Genomic DNA, 19,515 nt, shown 5'->3' on the forward strand with positions numbered 1-19,515 from the left:
GAGAGGCCATGAACGTGAGTATAATGGGTTAGGAGAGCCTTTGAACAGAAGGAAGTTGCCACCTAATTATCTTAAACTACAAACCATCTCAGTGCATGTAAGACAGCATTTAATTTATAACAAAGCTAATTAACACATAACCCTTTCGACATACATAATTATGCACAGCAAGGTGCACCTGTATTAAAATTGCCAGCTTCACTAGTTTGGAAAATGAACACCTGTGTGGTGAGGACCTGCGAGGTCAAGAATAGATCTGAAAGGAGGTACAGGTCAGGAAATGACCCAGGGGTGGGGGTCAGGGGGATGGATGGCTATAAAAATATTCTGAATTGATAAAGTCCCTGGCTAACAGAAGCTTTTGCAAACCAGGTGTGGGTGGCTCATTCCTGTTATCGTAGCTACTCAGGAGGCTGAGATCTGAGGATTATAGTTCAAAGTCAGCCTGGGCAGGAAAGTCCATGAGACGCTTATCTCTAATTAACCACCAAAAAGCTGGAAATGGTACTGTGGCTCAAGTGATAGAGCACCAACTATGAGTGAAAAAAAATAAAGGGCAGCACCCAAGCCCTGAGTTCAAGCTTTAGTAGTGGAGCACATGCATGTGCACGTGCACGTGCGCACGCACACACACAAAGTTTTCTCTTCCTATCTTTCATTCACCACTCACATCCTTTGTGCGAATCTCACTTCTTGAGGCAGCCAGCTCACATTCAGCTTGGTGACACCTTTGCTTTGTTAATAAATGCATTTCGGGAATGGTGTTCCGTCCATGGGGACCAATTTCTTTTTCCCCGCTCCTGGGGCTTCTCAACACAAAATCGCAGGTAGATGAAAGTCACTGCAGCTGGTGGCAGCTCCTGAATGCATTTGCTACCAGCGGACTTGGTACACGTGTGTGCTTTATCTTCTCGGTCCCCCCACTCCCCACCTCCCATCTGGAGATATAGAAAAAATGTGCAGTATGGCCCGTAAGAAGGTAATCCTCCTAGCTAGAGCACAGATCCCTGATCAACATTCTCAGGAAAGCTGTGAAAGCTAGAAGAATCATTGAGCTTCTCTGGGCCTTGTCTGAGTGCAGGTTTAGTATGTTGGCAGCCCTGGGTCACAGCTAGAGGTTTATCAGTGACCCCTATGGGTACCTTCATCTGGAGGGGGAGGTTATGCTTGCTTTCCATAGGAGAAAACTGTTGATGGCAGCTTCCTTGGTGTGCTTTAGAAGGGAAGAGAAAGGAGAGATTATCACAATGTCCATCTGGCCCTGGCTAGCATTACTGGTGACATTTCCTAGTCATCTGGTCAAGCTCAGGTGTACCAAACCCAAAAGGCAAGTAGAATGTGCTGGAGATCAGAATGCAGGCTTTGAGAGAGACCTCTAGGAGTGAAGTGTAGTTATGATTTCTGGCTTGAGCTCAGACAGCCTGGAGATGGATGGGGTATTGGGAGGAGCAGCTTCCAGGGAGCGAGCGGGAGTTGTGGTTTGCAGGGGAGACTGTTGGATTTGTGAGCCCTGATTTCAGAAGAGAGAGCTAGTCTGAGATGGAGATGTGGGAGCTCTCTGCGGACTCCCACATTCTTTCTCTAACTTTGAACCTGGCAAAAGGCCTGCCCCTCCCTGTCCTTACGGGCGGGGGGCTGCAGCTCACCCAGGGCCCCCTCTGCATACCCTGTCTCCTTGTAGAGATGTGAGCTAAGCCCAATGGCCGGTGTGTGGACCTACCAGCTGGGCTTGTGGGCTGGTCAGCCACTCTGTGTTCAGGCCTCTGAGAAGATGTGCGAGCGAGCTCAAGGAAGCCCACTCACACCAGCCAAGTGTCATCACAAGAATGTGGTGGCAGCTGGGCCCGGATCACAAGACAGAAACACCCAGGACACGTACGTCAGGCCAGGAAGTGGCTCCCGGAAAGGAGAAGCCCAAACGGGCCATAGGGGGTGGAGGGTTGGCCCAGAGGAAACCAGTGCTGGTGACTCAGCCTGCCGTTCTGTGGGACGGAGTGTGTATTGCCAGAGAAAACAAATTCCTCCAGCAGGTTTATCTTCCTGTGGAGGAGGCATAATCAACACCACACAGTGGCAAGGAAAGAGGCCATGTGTTCCTGCCCGGGCAGAGCAGTCTGTATGCCATGGTCAGACAGGTCAGCCGGGCCAAGTAGCATCTGCTCCCCCAGGATGAAGGCTGGTCTTTGGTGGATCCCTGACACCACACAATCCGGCTCAAATAATTCTGGAATTGGAGGTTCCAAGGAAGATGGAGATGGAGCCCCTGCAGAGATGAGAGAGAGAGAGAGAGGAGAGAGAGAGAGAGAGAGAGAGAGAGAGAGAGATTGAGAGAGAGAGAGAGACTGTTAAAGCAAATGTAGAGCAGACTTTCTGAGACACCATGTGGAAAATCTCCATGGTGACACGCTGCAGTCTCAGCCGGAAGCCTGTTAGGATTGCAACCAATCCCCGGGGTGGGAGGGAGGCAGGGAACACAGTTCATGCCCGTATGGATGGACGGTGGCTTCTGGATTTGTGCAGTGCTCGACCTGCCCAGCTGTCCCTGAAGGCTCTGGATGGGCAGGCCCCAATTCTCAATGCTTAATAGTAACAGTTATATTAGGACAGACGGGGTACCACCTCGGCAGGTGCACATGGGAGAACGCATCCCTGGGGAGCCGGGTGTGTCACAGTAGGGTGAAGAGGGCCGGGTGGGCCTTGCTCTGGAGAGCACAGGAAGCTGTTCATTCCCCGCTCCCTCCCCGTCCCTCTTTTCTTCTACTCTATGTGATCACCCACCCAGCAGTATCTGTATTACCTGGGAAACTTGGAGGAAAAGCAACTTCTGGGGCCTTCCCAGGGCTATAAAAATGAAGAAGGAACAAGGTGGTCTGTGTTGAACAAACTTTCCGGGGATTCTGAAACCTGCTGCTTTGAGACCCAGAGGAGGAAAAGATGACTGCCAGCCTTGGAATTACCTGGGAGACCTCACATATATTGGTGCCTAATATTTCAGGAGATGAATGTGTTTAACCTGCTTTAAACATTATGCGATGCATACATGCATTAAACTATTACATGGCACCCCATGAGTATGTACAGGGTTTATACTTTTTATGTAATAATCAAAAACATTTAAATGTTGGTGCCTGAGTCCCTTTCTCCACCCCCTCCCCTTCCCTCCAGAGCTCTAGATTTTATTGCTTGGGTTTCTGATTGGGCATTAGAATTTCCATCTGCTTCCCAGGCCAAGAATTCTTTAGAGTGTTGGAGTATATGCCAGTACTGGGGCTTGAACTCAGGGCATAGGCTTTTTTTTATTTTGCCCAAGGCTAGCATTCTACCAGCTAAGCCACAGCTCCACTTCTGGCTTTTTGGTGGTTAGTTGAAGATAAGAGTCTTCCTGCTCTGGGTGGTTTCAAACTGCAATCCTTAGATCTCAGCCTCTGCAGAAGCTAGGATTACAAGCCACCAACAGCTGGCTTGTAAGTGAACTTCTTTTCTGAAGTTCTTGCCTCAGGGGTCACCATCTAAGACTTGAGGGGCCAGGCCAGAAGTCAGGGCAGTACCTGCCACCCCAGATTTGACTCGTACCTAGGGACACTGCTCAGCTGCTGAAGGGTTCTTGGGCCTCTCGGTGTGCCCCAGAATCATGCTTGGCTGTGGATGGAGGGGGGAAGAGTCCCAGGAGGAGCCTTCCGGAGATCCTGCTCGGGAATAGGACTGGGAATGTGCCGTGTGAGTAGGGAGGAACCCCCTTCTCCAGCCAGAGGGCCAAAGCACCTGGTCCTGGCTCCATCTCCACCAGAGCCCTAGGATGCTATTTTACCAATCACCCCTTCATATGTGGCTTGCAGAGGAGACAGCCTAGGTCACCTCAATGTCATGCTGACACTCCATGGGGCTGGTCAAGAAGGGTCTTCCCAGGGAGGGTAGAGCAGAGGTAAGAGACTACCCGACTGTCCTTGGCTGTAGTTGAGCTTGGGCACAAGTCCCTGCTAGGAGTCTGGCAGAGGTGACAAATGTCTTGACCAAGAGACCAGAGCATGAATGGGCACAGCTCCCAGCTCCCAGCAGCTGTGGAGAGGAGCTGTGTGTCAGAGCTAGACTTTGGGGTTGGACAGGTAAGGGGGAGGCCCCAAAGTCCTAAGGTCAGAGGTCAGATCTGAGACTAAGAAGCCAAGCCTGAGGCTCTTCTTTTTTGATGGTTTCCACGAGCCTTGTGACTTGGGATTGTGTTCAGCCAGGTACCCTATTAGAAGTTCCGTTTTCGTACAGGACAAAGGCAGCTGCAGACGGGGTGGGCGGAGCTGTGGAGGGGGCGCTGGGGCCTCGGGCTCTCTGTTCTGCTATTCCTAGCATCAACTCTGTCCTCCCAGTCACCAGATGGCCACCCCGGCTGGTCCCAGCTTCTGCATTGAGGCAGGAAGCGGTGAGGAGACAGGGTGGTGACTCTGTCTGGAACGCCTCTCTTCCCCAGGCGCCCCGGCACCCTGCCACGTGCAGCTCATCGGTCGACTGGACCCCCTCCAGGCCTCAGATTCTCTGGCCACGGGGCTGCCTGGCACACAATCCAGGTGGTGAGGTGGGAGGTGGAGGTGTGGCTGGAATAGAGTGGGTTCCCTACTGGTCCTGATGGGACTGGACACCCCTAGGCTGGCTGTCCTCCTCCTAGGGTCCTAGGAATCCGGCAGAATAGTAATTTTCCCAGTGTCTTTGCTCAGTGTCCTGGATCTAGAAAGCCCAGAGTGTATCTAGACAGAATGCCAGCAGGAGAGCAGAGCCAACCTGGGAAACCTCACCAAGGTCATGTTGGATGAGCACTGTGGCCTAGCATATGTCCTGTGCCCATAAACTTCTGTTTCTGTGACTCGCCCCCTCCACCACCACCCCCGCCCCCATTGGTGCTTGAGAATCAAGTGAGGCCCGGACCGAGGGTCCTACTTCAGGTTTAGAAGTCTGACTCAAAGTTCAAGGTGTTGGCGGGCCCTGATGGCTCAGGCCTGTAATCATAGCTACTACTCAGGAGGCTGAGATTTGAGGATCATGTTGCAAAGCTAGTTGAAAGTCTTTATGATTCCATCTCCAATTAACCAGCAAAAAGCTAGGTTGGAGATATAAGTCAAGTGGTAGAACACCAGCCCGTGAGTAAGAAAGCCAAGCAAGAGCTCAGAGCCCTGAGTTCAAGCACCCCCCCCCCCCATATTCAAAGAGAGAATCTCTGACTTGCTCATTCTCTTCTGGTTTATCTCCATTCATCCTGGCCTCCCTGATCAGTTGGGATTTATATTCATGCCCAGTTCATTTCTATTCTCTCCAGTGAGTGTTGGGGTCTCCCCTCAAGCAGTTACTGCCTCCCCCCCCACCCCATGCTCCATGCTCAGAGGCCACCATCACACCTCTGCTGTATCCTGGGCTGTGAGGTTGTCTAACCTTGAGAGGCCTTGTGGCCTTTCCCGGTCAGAATTCCTTCAACCTGTAAAAAAGAGATAAAAAATGTTGCTTCCACTCAGGCAGAGGCTGGAAAGGAAAGCGAACAAAAGACTTAGCACTTGGCAAACCGAAACAGCCCTAGAAACGCTTCATAATCAAAATGCTTCCCCCCCCCCCCAACTCTTTTGAAAACAGCGGGGGGGGGGCCGGGCGGAGAGGATAAAGGACTGAGATAGGGGAACAGAGCCTCAGCTTCAGCAGAGGAAGGAAAAAGGGCATTTGCTGAGGTCACTGGCAGAGGGCTGGAAGCAGCCTTTCTCTGTGGCCCTGAGGTATGCCTCTGCCACTCACACATTGCCTTGTGTTACTACATGATTTGCAGGGCACTGAAGGTGCAGTGTCCCTGGCCAGCTCTGCCAAGGGTGCTGGAAGGGAGAGGACTTTGGACGTGATTTGATTTCCCCTAATTTCCACTCAAAGAGGTCACAGAGGGTCCAGAACCTGTGGTTGGAAAATCGGAGTCAGCACAATATTCAAAGCCCCCTGATGCTTGGGGTTTCCTTTTGGGGTGGTCTAGAGGCTGTCGGGGCAGGGAGAGGGTCCCTGACTTCACCATAATGGCTGGCAGAAGGGGATCCAAATAGCATTTATGAAACAAAACAAGACTGCCAGGGATCAGCCATCTCCCGCACTGAATGCGGCTTTGCCGCATCTTGTTCTTGTTTTTATTCTTATGCCAGTACTGAGGCTTAAACTCAGGGCCTGGGTGCTGTCGCGTAGCTGTTTTCATGCAAGGCTGGCCCTCTCCCATTTGAGCCACAGCTCCACTTTCAGCTTCTTGCTGGTTAATCGGACATAAAAAGTCTTACTAATTTTCCTGCCCAGGCTGGCTTCAAACTGTGATCCTCAGATCCCAGCTTCCTGAGTTTGGAGGATTCAAGGCAGGAGCCACCAGCTCCTGGCTACTACTGATTTTATAAAGCTAGTCTCCAGAGGCACAGACTCCCACGAGTCAGGCTCCAAGTGCATTCCGCTTTTCCCGGGGAAGTTCTGACCTTTCTGCAAAGACAGATGACAACTGTTCCTTTTGTGTGTCCCTGTGTCACTTGGGTGGGGGACAGAGCGGGCCAGTGGAGTCTGTGATGTGTGATTACAGCTTTGATCTCAGACAGGACAAGGCTGAAGGGGAGGGGGGCTGCTCATTGTCTTCCAGCCGGTGGGAGCTTTGCACTTTCTGTGGCTTGTCCTTCCTGTGAGCAGCTGATCTCACTGGGGAGAGGGGATGGGCAGAACAAAGCAGAGAGACTGGGCTTCCACACTGGGAGTGGTTTCCTGGCCAATACTACATGAAAACAACAAATCACTTCAGCAAGTTGTAGAGAAGTTGTACTGACCAGTTTGGGTCCTGGGTAAAGAACTTTTTTTTTTTTTCTTTTTGGGACTTGAACTCAGAACCTGGGAGTTGTCCTTTTGCATTCAAGGCTGGTGCTCTACCTTTTGAGCCAGAGCTCAACTTTGAGTTTTTTGCTAGTTAATTGGAGATAAAAGTCTCATAGACTTTCCTGCCCAGGCTGATTTTGAAGCATGATCCTTGGGTCTCAATCTCTTGAGTAGCTCAGATTACAGGCGTGAGCCACAGGCACCTGGCTAGAAATTGTTTTTTAAATAAATGAAAACTGATCAAATCAATACCTATGCCTGATGCAAAAATCTGATCACTATTACCAGTGTTTCTCAAACAAATCCATGTCCTGTCTCCCCTAGCCAGCCCTGTTAGGCATTCCACTTGCTAAGGCAGCCCCAGCTGGGGTAGAGGACCCTGTCAATGTTGCTTTCTCCCTTACCTGAGGTTGAAGATCATGACCCCAGTGTGGACAACTGTTCTTCTGGCTTCTCCTTCTGCCCATGGTCAGAGAGGAATTTGAAAGACAATACGTCAAGCTTTGGAATTTGGTATAAGATCAAAGCCAAAGGACAGGTGTTCAGGCATGATGTGCCTGCATCAGTCATACTATACCATCCTCCATGACTTCTCCAAAGCCCTGACAGATCCCTAGGGACATGAGGACAGCATGGCAAGAATGATTCGGGGCACTGCTAAAAGCTGGAGTGGGTAGCCCAGTCTGGTGAGTTGCAAGTTGACCTAGGGGGAAGAAGCATGAAGAAAAATATCAAGGCACCTGATTCTGAGATACTTAAGCCTCCAGGAGGGCCTGGCTGTGGTAGACAGGGCTGCAAGTGGATAGTGGGTGTTTCCTGTGGCTGGTGGGTGGGGCTTAATGGGGGCAGTGGGCGGGGCTCTGGTTGATAGTAGATGAGTGCAGGCCTAACCAGATTCTTTCTAGCTTCTTCTTCCTCTCTCTCTGCAAAGGGAGCTTGGTAACCCCAGCCTTGGAAGGAACCAAAGCCAGTGAGTAGAGGAAGATAAGACAACAGGATTCCAATTTAAAGACAGCCAAATTCAGTGGGCAGTCCTTCTGTGAAGGACTTTGTTGTTACTTCCACATAGGAGACTCAGGAACTATGAGCAGCATCTGGAGGGCGTGTGCTATGGTGGAGGCCATGGAGTGCGTTGGAAGGCACATGGCTCCTGTGAGCTAGGCTGGAGGTCCAGACAGGCCCAGGTGCTGTCCCCCACCCAGCTCTGCCTGCTGGGGAGGCCTGATCTGCTAATGAGCGAGCTGCCAAGGTGTGGCTCCCAGCAGGTGCCTGGGCCCCACCAGGTGTGTATGTAAGACGGTGGGGCCGACAGACACCTGGGCATCATTGCCCATGCCGGTAGACAGATGCATGATCTCATTAGGGATGTTCACATGGTCCAGAAGAGGACACCTGCTTCCCAGGGTGGGAGAGACACTTGGGCCAGTGAAGGAGTGGTTCAGATGGAACCAAGCTCTGAGTCTGTTAGGAAGAATGGAGGACAAGATGGGGAAATGGACAAAAGTGACTAAGGAGACTCATGTCGCCTGGGCCCCTAGGCTCCTTGTGTCCCTGCAGACTCTGTTCTGCCGACAGATAAGCACTCCCTGGTGGGACCAGCTTCCCTCCAGGCCATGATAGCTCTCTCTGTCTCCTTTCTGTGCTGGCACCCCCCCTTCCCCATTGGGCTTGGTAGAAAGATCTGCCAACAGCTCACTACACTGGGGACATGACTAAACCTCTGTTCTGTGATTTGTCCTGGACTGTGGAATTTGGTTCTCCCTTCCTTTCTTCCTTCCCTCCTGCCTTTCTCTTTCCTTCCTTCCTCTTGTCTTTCCTCCCTTCCTCTCACTCTCTGCCTTTCTCTCTGTCTCTCTGGTTTCTTTCTGTCTCAGACTCCAACTCTCTGTCTCTGTCTCTTTCTCTGTGTGTTTCTGTCTCTGTTTGTCTGTCTGTCTGTCTGTCTGTCTGTCTGTCTGTCTGTCTGTGTCTCTCTGGTTTCTTTCTGTCTCAGACTCCAACTCTCTGTCCCTGTCTCTTTCTCTCTGTGTCCCTGTCTCTGTTTGTCTGTCTGTCTGTCTCTTCCTCCCCCCACCTCTCTCTCTCAGAGAGTTATGATAACCTGGTGAAAGCTATGGTTCTCTTTCCAGAAAATTAAACGTTGCCACATCTAGGGGTCATAGGAATCTGAGGTTATTCCTGAACCTCAGGCCAGTAGCTTCCAAACTTTAGTGTTTGGAACTTTAGTGTTTAGGTGAGAATACAGTGTTCAGGACTTCCCAGCTGGCCTAGGATTCCACCAGAGGATCTGAATTCTGATCAGTATCCCAGGTGTTTTGGATGCAGATTCTAGAACCACACTTCAAGGAACATGCTCTTGGGGTGCATGAAGTCCAGGTGCAGATTTTGCTCCAAACCCATTCCAGATGTACAGGTCTCGACATGCCAAAGAAAACTGCAGACTGCCTGACAGAAGGCACCATATCTTAAATCTCTGTGCTTAGCTTCAGTACCCTAGGATACCACCCACAAAAACTCATTGCTTGACTGAACTTTGTAGGACTTCCCAAGGGGCCAGACACTGGCTCCTAGCTGCTCAGGAGGCTGAGATCTGGAGGATTGAGGTTGGAGGCCAATATAGGCAGAAAACTTCATTGGAATCCATCTCCAAAACTAGCAAAAGGCAAGGATGGAGGGAGTCATGGCACAAGTGATAGAATATCTGCCTAGCAAGTGAAAGACCCTAAGTTCAAACCCCAGTAATACACACACACACACACACACACACACACACACACACACACACACACACACACACAGGAGTACTAAGGTCTGGGACTTACAACTCCACTGATGCGGGAAGATTTTCTCCTTGTGTCCCAATAGAGTGGAAGGATATTGGTTACCTTGTTGTCAATAAGACATTCCTTCCCTTCCTTTGTTCCATCTCCCAGGGATGCAAAGAGGGATCTTTCAAAGGTGGAAGTGGCTCATGGCTTTTCCCCCCAGCTGCCCAGCTCCATTGTCTGCGTGCTACTGGTTGGGGGAAGTGTGTCCTTGGCATTATGATACCTCTCTTGGAGCAAGTCTGAATTTGGGATTCTAATCTGATTGACTAAGTAACTTTTACTCTAATTAGAACAGTAGGGTGGTTTGTTCTTAATCTGCAACAATTTAATCTTCCATCTCATTAATTGTACAAACATCTTTATAAATATGTAGATTGAGAAAGGTATAAAAGATCATTTGACCTTGAAGAAACACACAACAAAACAGGTGTACATTCTTCTGGCCTTGGGTCTCCTTTTATTATGCAAAATCTCGGGTAGACTTCCAAATCAAGCTATTGTGGATTATCATCAGTCTCTTAGCCAATTAGGACACGGCATTCTGATGAGGCACACGAGTTTAATAATTAGGATAGTATTTACATGTGAGCTGCTTGCAATGAATTTGCAAGTAGATAAAAATGTGGCTGCCAAACCCACACAGAATCATCCGTTGATGAAAAAATATAAGAAAGGTCCAAAAGTAGAAAAGATCAATTCTTACAAAGGAAAGGGTGAAATGTCTGCATGTCTCAATGAGTCTTTATGGAAAATTGACCAGTGTTCATATTTTTCCTTCATAAGAGGTTATCTTGAGAAAAGCTCAGGACATAAAGTCATGCAAGCTAGTTACCTGGTGAAGATCCTGACCCTACAACCTTTATCTGGGACTCTCCGACTTTCCATTTCTTTGTCTTTCAATTGAGAAGCAAGCCAGGCGCTGGTGGCTCATGCCTGTAATCTTAGCTACTCAGGAAGTTGAGATCTGAGGATCAAGGTTTGAAGCCAACCCAGGCAGAAAAGTCTACGAAACTCTGATCTCCAATGAACCAGCAAAACAACACAAAACAGAAACAAAAACAGAAGTGGAGGTGAGGTTCAAGTGATAGAGTGTCTGTCTTGAGTAAAATAACCAAGTAAGAGTGAGAAGCCCTGAAATGAAGCCCCAGTACAGGCACAAAATAAACAAATGGACAAAACACCAATAAAGCCACAAGATTCCAGTGCTTAGAGCTTGCTCAGAACATGTGCATTTAGTCATATTTTTCAGTGCCTGACAAAACACTTAGAAGGCTAGGAAGAAAATACTTTCTTTTCAGCTGTATTGACCCAGAAGAGAAACCTGTTCTTGACTCCAAGAACACGTGTAGGGGAAACAGAGGGGTTTTGTGTTGTTGTTGGTGGTGGTGGTGGTGGTGGTCGTGGGGCTTGAATTCAGGGCCTGTGCACTGTCCCTGAGCTCCTTTGTGCTCGAAGCTAGTGCTCTACTACTTGAGCCACAGTGCCACTTCCAATTTTTGAATGGCTTATTGGCGATAAGAGTCTCCCAGGGACTTTTCTGGTTGGGCTGGCTTCCAAGTGCAATCTTCAGATCTCTCAGCCTCCTAAACAGTTAAGATTCCAGGTATGAGCCACTGGCACCAGGCTTCTGTTGTTTTTCAATTATTATTATTGGTTGAGATGGAGAGCTCACAAACTTTTTGCCGAAACTGACCTCAGACTGTGATCCTCCCATTCTCAGCTGGCTGAGTAATCTAAGCTCATACGGATTCTTTTCTACCTTGATCCAATAAGTATTTCAAAGAATGTTGTCAGAGAACAAATAGCCACCCAGGTACCCATTTTCTACTCAATAAGTTTCTACTGAGCTGCTGGGATGGGGGAGGTAGGGCTGGCGGGAAGAGGGCATGGCTGGGGAGGAGACTTTTCCTGGCTAGTTTGGGGCGTGATTTTTGGCTCCCAGCCTTGGAACAAGTTTACTAACTCTTTCCACTGCCGAGAGCCTGGGATCAAGGACATGTGTGACAAAGATGGGGTGGGGGTGGGCCGTCCCCTCAGCTTACCATTTTTGAAGCAGAGGGAAGGGAAGTGCATGACTGTTATTGCTTTGCATCTTCACATGCAGGGTAACTGGGAGCTGAGACCATTTTACTGGTTAATCAGCAGTTTGTAGATGACATACACTCTTTTTTTTTTAAATTCAAATGGCAGCAAGAGACCTCTGGCAAATAGATCAACCCAGTAGATCCTTGAGTGATGGAAGGGAGAAGTCGTGGCACAGATTTTCCATTGCGAACCAAAAAGATATGATCTTATGATAATAGGGAAAAGCTTATGAGCAGTGATATTAAAGGGGGGGGACAGGACAAGTTGGGGAGGGGTGTACAGACTCATTCAAAGTGTGTAGAAGCAGCGAGAAGTACACTGACCAAGCTCATCTGGAATCTGAAAGCAATGCTCCTAGTAGACGGATGGACTTTCTTTAAAACGAGCAGTTGGATTTTTATATTGTTCCTGTAAATATTAATCAGTAATCTGGATCAACAGTTCCAGAAGGAGGGTGGCATTCCCAAGGGCCACCCAAGTGTTTCATGAATGAATGATGCCAGGCTTCTCCTTGTACTCTTGTATGGACGCTGCGACCCCTCATCCACTGCCTGTGGCCACTCACCTCCAGGTGACAGCTACACACTGAACAGCTACAGGATTTGCATAAAACACACCAAAACACTAAGGGACAAATACACCCCAATGACGCACAACAAGTGCTTTGCTGGACACAGGGTATTGGCCTCTAGGAATAAAGAAAAGGCTTGGCAGTGGGGCAGGGCAGAGGCTTCACTCAGTTCTACTTTGCACTGTTGGAGTAAAAACAATACTCTATGGGGGGGGCAGGGAGAGAAGCTGGGCACTGCTGGCTGATGCCTGTAATCCTAGCTACACACAGGAGGTTGAGATGTGAGGATCTATGAGAAGCTTGTGGTTCAAAGCCAGCCCAGGCAGAAAAATACATGAGAATCTTATCTTCAATTAGCCAGAAAAAGGTTGGAAGTGAAGGCATGTCTTAAGTGGCAGAGTAGCAGCCTCGGGAGAAAAAACAACAACAACAACAACAACAAAAAAAAAAACAAGTGAGAACATGAGGCTAAATCTAGGAGGAAGAAGAGGAGGAGGAGGAGGAGGAGGAGGAGGAGGAGGCAGGAGGAGGAGGAGGGGGAGGAGGAGGAGGAGGAGGCAGAAGGAGGAGGAGGGGGAGGAGGAGGAGGAGAAGAGGAGGAGGAGAAGAGGAGGAGGAGAAGGAGGAGGAGGAGGAGGAGGAGGAAGAAGAAAAGGGCTTGAGAACTAGAAAAGAGGAGGAAGAGGAGTGGGAAAAGTAGGGAAGAAGAGGAAGAGTTAGAAGAAGGAAAAGAAGGAAGTGGAGAAGGAGGGAGGAGAGGAGGAAGAAGAGGGGAGGAAGGAGGAAGGAGGAGGAGGAGGAGGAAGAAGAGGAGCAAAGGAAAAAGAGGAGTAGTTAGGTGGAGAAGGAGACTAATGAGGCGGTAAAGGAGAAAGGGGAAGGGGAGGGAAGGAAGAGTAGGAAGAGCTAGGAAAAAGAGAAGGAAAAAAGATAAGGAGAAAGAGGAAGATGAGGAGAAGAAAGAGGAGAGGGAGGAAGAGGAGGAGTTAGGAGGAGAAAGATTACTTATTTCCGAAGTATATTTCTGGAAATTGGGCCTATTGGAACCTCTGTTTGTCAATGAGAAAATGGAGGAGGAATGTGCTCACAGAACTTGCTCATTGCTGGTTCACCAGATGACCAAATGAGCTACAGTCAAACTCAGACAGCTGGGAGTACTCATCCAGACAGCCTTAAACTGTCCCCCTCCCATCAAGGGGCTAGTTAGATATGCTGAGCCCCAGCCTCCTGAAGGGATCCCTGCTCAGATCCTCCCCCTATCAAGACCCTATGTAATTTGTCTGTTTGTTTTAGCTGGAACAGTGATCCTCCAGAGACAAGTTGTGCTGGCTCAGGCCTGTAATCCCAGCTCCTCAGGAGGCTGAGATCTAAATAATTGAAAGTCTTAGCCATCTTGGGCAGAAAAGTTCATGGAAAAAGCTGGAAGTGGAGCTGTGGCTCAAGTGCTAGAGCACCAACCTTGAGTAAAAAAGCTAAGGAACATGCCCAGTACTGGCATAAAAAGAAACTAAGGGTGGAAGGAAGGGAAGGGAGGAGAGGAGAAGAGAGAAGAGGAAAGGAGAGGCGAGGAGAGGAGAGGAGGGGAGAGGAGAGACAAGTCATGTGCTCATGTGCTCTCTCTGGACTATGATGTCTGTGCATCTCTGTCTTTTGATCACTGCATCTCCGATGCCTGGCACATGGTAGATGCCTAACAAATGTTTATTAAGTGGGAGAATGAATTGACTTTTATCTGACATGGCTGGGTTTGAACCCTGGTTTAGACTTACCTCTGTCTGGTTCAGACATAGCTGTGGGCTTTGTGCCATCTAGTTGTAAAGTAGGAAGAGGCCTTTGGGAGTGAACCATAGTTTGGAATTCTCTGCTTCCCTCACTATATAGAGATAATCATCCCAATGTTGAATTAAATCATACAAGTCTGTGAAGTACCCGGAAGTAGCCTCCCTCTTAGGGTGTTCTGTTTGTCCATCCAACCTTCTCTACCCTGGGCACTTGGGCTTTTGGGTTGCTCACAGATCCCAGACTCCAGACTCATTTCATGTACCTGGGAGTTATTTCAGCAACATCTTTCCAATGTCTGTGAAAGGGTTTTATTTTTATTCCCTGAAAAAGCTTTCAAAGCCCTCTCTCTGAGCTTTGAGTTTGGCGTAGGCAATTCGAAGCATTTAATGGGAATTGTTATGTGTGTGTGTGTGTGTGTGTGTGTGTGTGTGTATTTTTTCAAGAAGGAATTATTCTCAGCAAAGTCTGGGACTGGCCGGAAGGAGACAGCCAGACATCTCTAGGTAGAAGGAGCTTCCTGCTGTTCTTGGGCAAATCAAAGAGGAACCAGCAGGCCCCCACTTCCCTGCCCCATGCAGGGCCTGACCCTAGCCTTTCAAGTACAGCAGCCACAGGGAGGAGAGAAAGTACAAAACCAGACCGACCCCCCCCACCCCCCAAAGCCAAAGCTGAAAATGAAGCCATTGCACACGGACGACGGCAATACTCTGTTCTTTAAGCTCTACCCTGGAACAAATGGCAGTGTTCTTTCCAGGGGAGAGTGGATTCCAGCTTTCATCCTCAGAGGCCTTTATTTTGTGGGGGGGTACCTCCCTGCCTTCCTCGCTTTCATTATTTTCAAACTAGGGTCGAGGTGGGTGTGCACAGGGGCCTCTAACCTGCTCCAGCTGGGAAGTGAAGGGGACCCAGGGCTTGATCTGGGGATATGTGGTCATTGGCCTGCTCACATTTAGGGAATAATGAAGGCTCATTTTTTTTTTTTGGTCCCAGCAACGCAGAATAAAATAAGTCCAGGGAGATGAGGGTCCTGTGGGCTGCCCTTATCTCCTGCCATCTTGTCTCAACTTGCATTAACAGAGGGTCACGTTCAACATGCTGCCATCGGGCTCACTCAGCCAGTGTGACAGGCACCATGTGTGGAGGGAGCTGAGCGGGCTCAGCAGGGGACTGACATGGCAGGTTATGCTGGCCATAGCTCTGCAGACACCAGGCCACCTCCAGTCCCAGAATGACTCAGGGGGCTAAGTCTCAGGGCTTCAGGGTTCCATACCGCTAATGGCTTGGTGAAGAAGGTAAGTCACACTTGGCTAAAGGTGAGCAGGGAGGTGAGAGGAGGCAGAGCCTGTATTTCAAGTTCAAGACTAATGTGTCCCCAGGCACAAGACTTTCAAACCACAAGTCAGGCCAGCGTGGTCCCCATCTTATTTCTCTTCAGCCCAGTGTTGGGCTGACTCCAGGTCCAGGTCTCTACATCTCCTGACTGCAGGCTTTAGGGAAACCACTGTGTGCAAAATCGTACCAGGTGAAGAAAGCATAGGGATCCACTAGAAGGGGTGTGTGGGGGTGGGGAGACACCCAGAGATCAGAGATCCAAGGGTCTCATGAGAGGGGCACTCAGGAATCCCTGCAGGCAGCCCCGTGGTTCCTCTCTTGGGTCACCGAAGGCTCTCCGTCACAGTTGTTTGGCACAGAACCACAGTCTGGCTGTGGGCTGTGAGGTTTGTTGTATTGTCCATGTTCTCTTCCTCCTTAGGTCCTAGTTCCTAGGTCCTGGTCCCCAGACCCTGACTCTCAGGCAGGGGCTGGAGCTGCTTCCCAGTTCAAGAGTCAGTGCAGGTCACACAGGGTCGGGCACTCTGTCCCTGCAGCTGGGCACCACCCCTGCCTGTCTGGGGGAACTCCTCCTCTTGTATCCTCAGAACAGAGAAGCCTCTGGTAGCAGGCATCCCTGGGCTTCTGGAGATCGTCTCCTGGAGGTTTGGCCCTGGTATGAAATCTAAGGCCATGCTGCCTTGGGGCAGAGAGGGCATCTGGGACTGGCAGACCCCCCCTCCTGCCAGAACCACACAAGGGGGGGCCCAAGACAGCTCCCCTCCAAAGTCAGGAGGGCTAGTACAGAAAGGTAAAGGGATGAATAGACTCCAGGGCCCCTGTCTCTGGCCTCTGGCCTCCTCTCTCATTAAGGGTCCTTAATGACCTCCAGGAGGTGGAACTGGAACTTCAGATCCACAACCTCTCTGCTCACTCCCTAGTGTCAGGTACAGCATCGTCTGTCTGTCCCTGAGAAAGGCTAATGGACTCTTGGACTGAAGAGAGCTCAGCCTGGGTGCTCATTGAGAGATCTTCTCATACCTTATTGCCATCTCCCCCTAAGGAGAGAGACCCGGATTCCTCATGGTGGCTCAGCCTACCACAGGCGAATCCTTCTGAGGAGCCTCTGGCTGAAATCCCAGGCCATGCTGCCTTAGGACAGAGGGGTGTGAGTCAGGAGGGCCTGGGGTGGAGGGAAGGGGCCCAAGTCTTGGGAGGACTCTGGGAAGGTAGTATCCTCCTCGGGCCCAGTACAAGCTCCTTGAAAGTGGTGGATCTGTTCATGGAACAAGAAGGCAGTTTAGCATTTCAGAGGCCAGGGAGAACAGAAAGGTCCCAGGTAAGAAGACACACAAGGCAGGAAAGGGGGGCTGCCTGAGCTACAAACAACTGAAGCCCCACCCCCAGCCCCCCAAGGTCTCTTCTTTACTGATGCACTGACCCTGGGTAAAATCAAATCTGCCTTGCTGGTCTCTGAACTCTCAAAGTAACACCCAGTCCGATGGCTGACCATGGCATTGGCTGACTGAGGATAGAGCACAGGGAAAGACAAGAGGTTGGAAGATGGGGAGTTGGGATGATGTTACACTGGGCCTAGAGACTCTTCTGTGTCAATGCTCCCCATAAATCTGGGGGTGGGGCAAGCCTGGTTTACGCTGTAACTGCTTCATGTCTTTGGTGAGTTGAGAGGCCTGATTTTCAGATTGCCTTCATTGGCTTTTTGGAGGGGAGGGAGATAAAATGACCCAATTCTGAGAATCTTCCTGATGTCCTCACTAAATGTGAGGGTTTTTCCTTCAAGGCGTTGAAGGAAAAGAAGGCAGATGGGATTTCTCTCTTTTTCACCCAGGTTACTTAGGCTATGTCATGTAAACTGCTTCTCTGCAAAATGAGATGATATTCCCACTAGTAAGCTTTCTTCTTTTCTCTCTTTTTGTTTATTTATTTGAGATGGGGACTCGCTGTATAATTCAGGCTCGCCTCAGACCTGCCTCATAGCTCGGGCAGGCCTGGAATTCACCACGTTCCTGCCTCAGTCTCCTGAGCACTGAGACCACTGGTGTGTGCCACCATACCCAGCTTCTTTTCTTTTAAAAGTAGCGAGATCTCCTGCTTTGAGTGATGTCTTCCACTATAAAGGCTCCTTGGAAGCAGTGCAGCTTGTCGTGGAACTGAGGGTAGTTAGATTTTCATGGGAGAGAGAAAGCAGCCTGATTGGGGTTGGAGCGGTTGGATGGGGGCATTTGGGCAAGAGGGCAGGAAGCCCACCAGGTTGACCTCTTCTTTACCCTGGTGTCTGCCTCCATACCCCTCATGGAGCCCTAGAGGTCTGAGGCCCCGCCCCCTCGTTTGAACATTAAAGGTTTAGAACTCTCAGAAGCAATTTGGATGCACTGAACAAGAACTGCTTCCAGAAAGTTCCACCCTCCGGCTGCCAAGGAACTTCACACTGGCCTCTGAGAACCCCGAGGTAGTTGTCCTTTGGGATCAGGGCCACCAGTCAGACCTAGGAAGGCTGGGTCCTGGCCTAAGGCACCCAGGAGGCTGGGCTTAGAGCTTTTTTGGCATTCCTGTCACCCCACTCTTCCTCCGAGGGCCCCACCCTGACAGCCGCTCACGCATAGGTGGTTGCTGTCTTCATGCCACCTCCCGTCGTCGTCACCAGGGCTGGCACACCCTGCAATTACTGCTTCTGTTCCCTGCCTTTCTATTGTGCCCGCCTCGCCTCCCCACACAGAGGCAGCTAATTGCCGGGTTGGCCTTCAGGGTTTCCGCGTGCAGTGATGGGCAGGCCCATTCCCCTCAGCTGCCAGCCACGACTGTGTTAGTAGCTGCAGGAGAAAAAGAAAAGAAAAGAAAAAGAAAGAAAGGAAAGAAAGAGAGGAAAAACGAAAGAAAGAAAGAAAGGAAGGAAGGAAGGAAGGAAGGAAGGAAGGAAGGAAGGAAGAAAGGCAGGCAGGCAGACAGACTTTGGCAAAGCATCTCCCTTAGCCTAGCATAGAGGGGTGGCGTGTGTGGGTGAGCCTGAACTTCCCAAACTGAAATGTGCCATCTCTGTCACTTCTGGTCATCCTGAATCTGCAGACTCTTGTCTCCACGGGTACAACTGTGGCTGGAGACTATTCAAGCCTATTGAGCTCCTGAGTGATGGCTTGCAACCCTCCGAGTGAGGAGTTGGGGTTCGGGGACATGCGGAATCTGGGGTCAGATTGCTCAGGGCTTACTGGGTAGTTTGGTGTAGGACTCACCATTAATGAGGAAGATCAGCCTGAGGCCATCTCAAATTTCAGTGAAGACCAAAAGAGATGCACCCAATTGTAGCCCAGGCCAGGTCCTGCCAAGTGGGCTTATAAGAGCAACAGAGGTGCCAGAGCTCTCCTTTTAGCTTTGCTGAGAAAAGCATCATTCTTTTCTGAGGAAAGAATCCTTCTAATTCATTCCAGAATTATTAGGTGCTTGTGGAATGGCAGGGATCATGTCAGTACTAAGGATACAAAGTAATCAAAACAGACAATGTCACTACTTCTGGGGGTCTCCTTTCTCCTGGGGGTAGTGGGTAGAAAGAGATGTTAAGCAAGGTGACCGTGTGTGCTATTGAGCTGGGCAGGTGATTGGGTGTTGCTAACTTTCTTTCTTTCTTTCTTTCTTTCTTTCTTTCTTTCTTTCTTTCTTTCTTTCTTTCTTTCTTTCTTTCTTTCTTTCTTTCTTTCTTTCTTTCCTTCCTTCCTCCCTCCCTCCCTCCCTCCCTCCCTCCTTTCTTTCTTTCTTTCTTTCCTTCCTTCCTTCCTCCCTTCCTCCCTCCCTCCCTCCCTTCTTTCTTTCTTTCTTCCGGTCCTAGGGCTTGAACTCAGGGCCTAGACACTGTCTCTGAGCTTCTTTTGCTCAAGGCTAACACTCTACCACCTGAGCCACAGCACTGCCTTTTTCTGAGTAGTTTATTGATAAGATAAGCGTTTCATGGACTTTTCTGCCCAAGCTGGCTTTGAACTGCAATCCTTAGATCTCAGCCTCTTGAATAGCTAGGATGCAAAGTGTGGGCCACCAGTGCCTGGCTTAGATGTTGCTAATTTAAACAGGGTGACCTTG

Source organism: Dipodomys spectabilis, unplaced genomic scaffold, assembly GCF_019054845.1.
Source record: "Dipodomys spectabilis isolate Male_0828 unplaced genomic scaffold, ASM1905484v1 ptg000233l, whole genome shotgun sequence".
NCBI lineage: Eukaryota > Metazoa > Chordata > Mammalia > Rodentia > Heteromyidae > Dipodomys > Dipodomys spectabilis.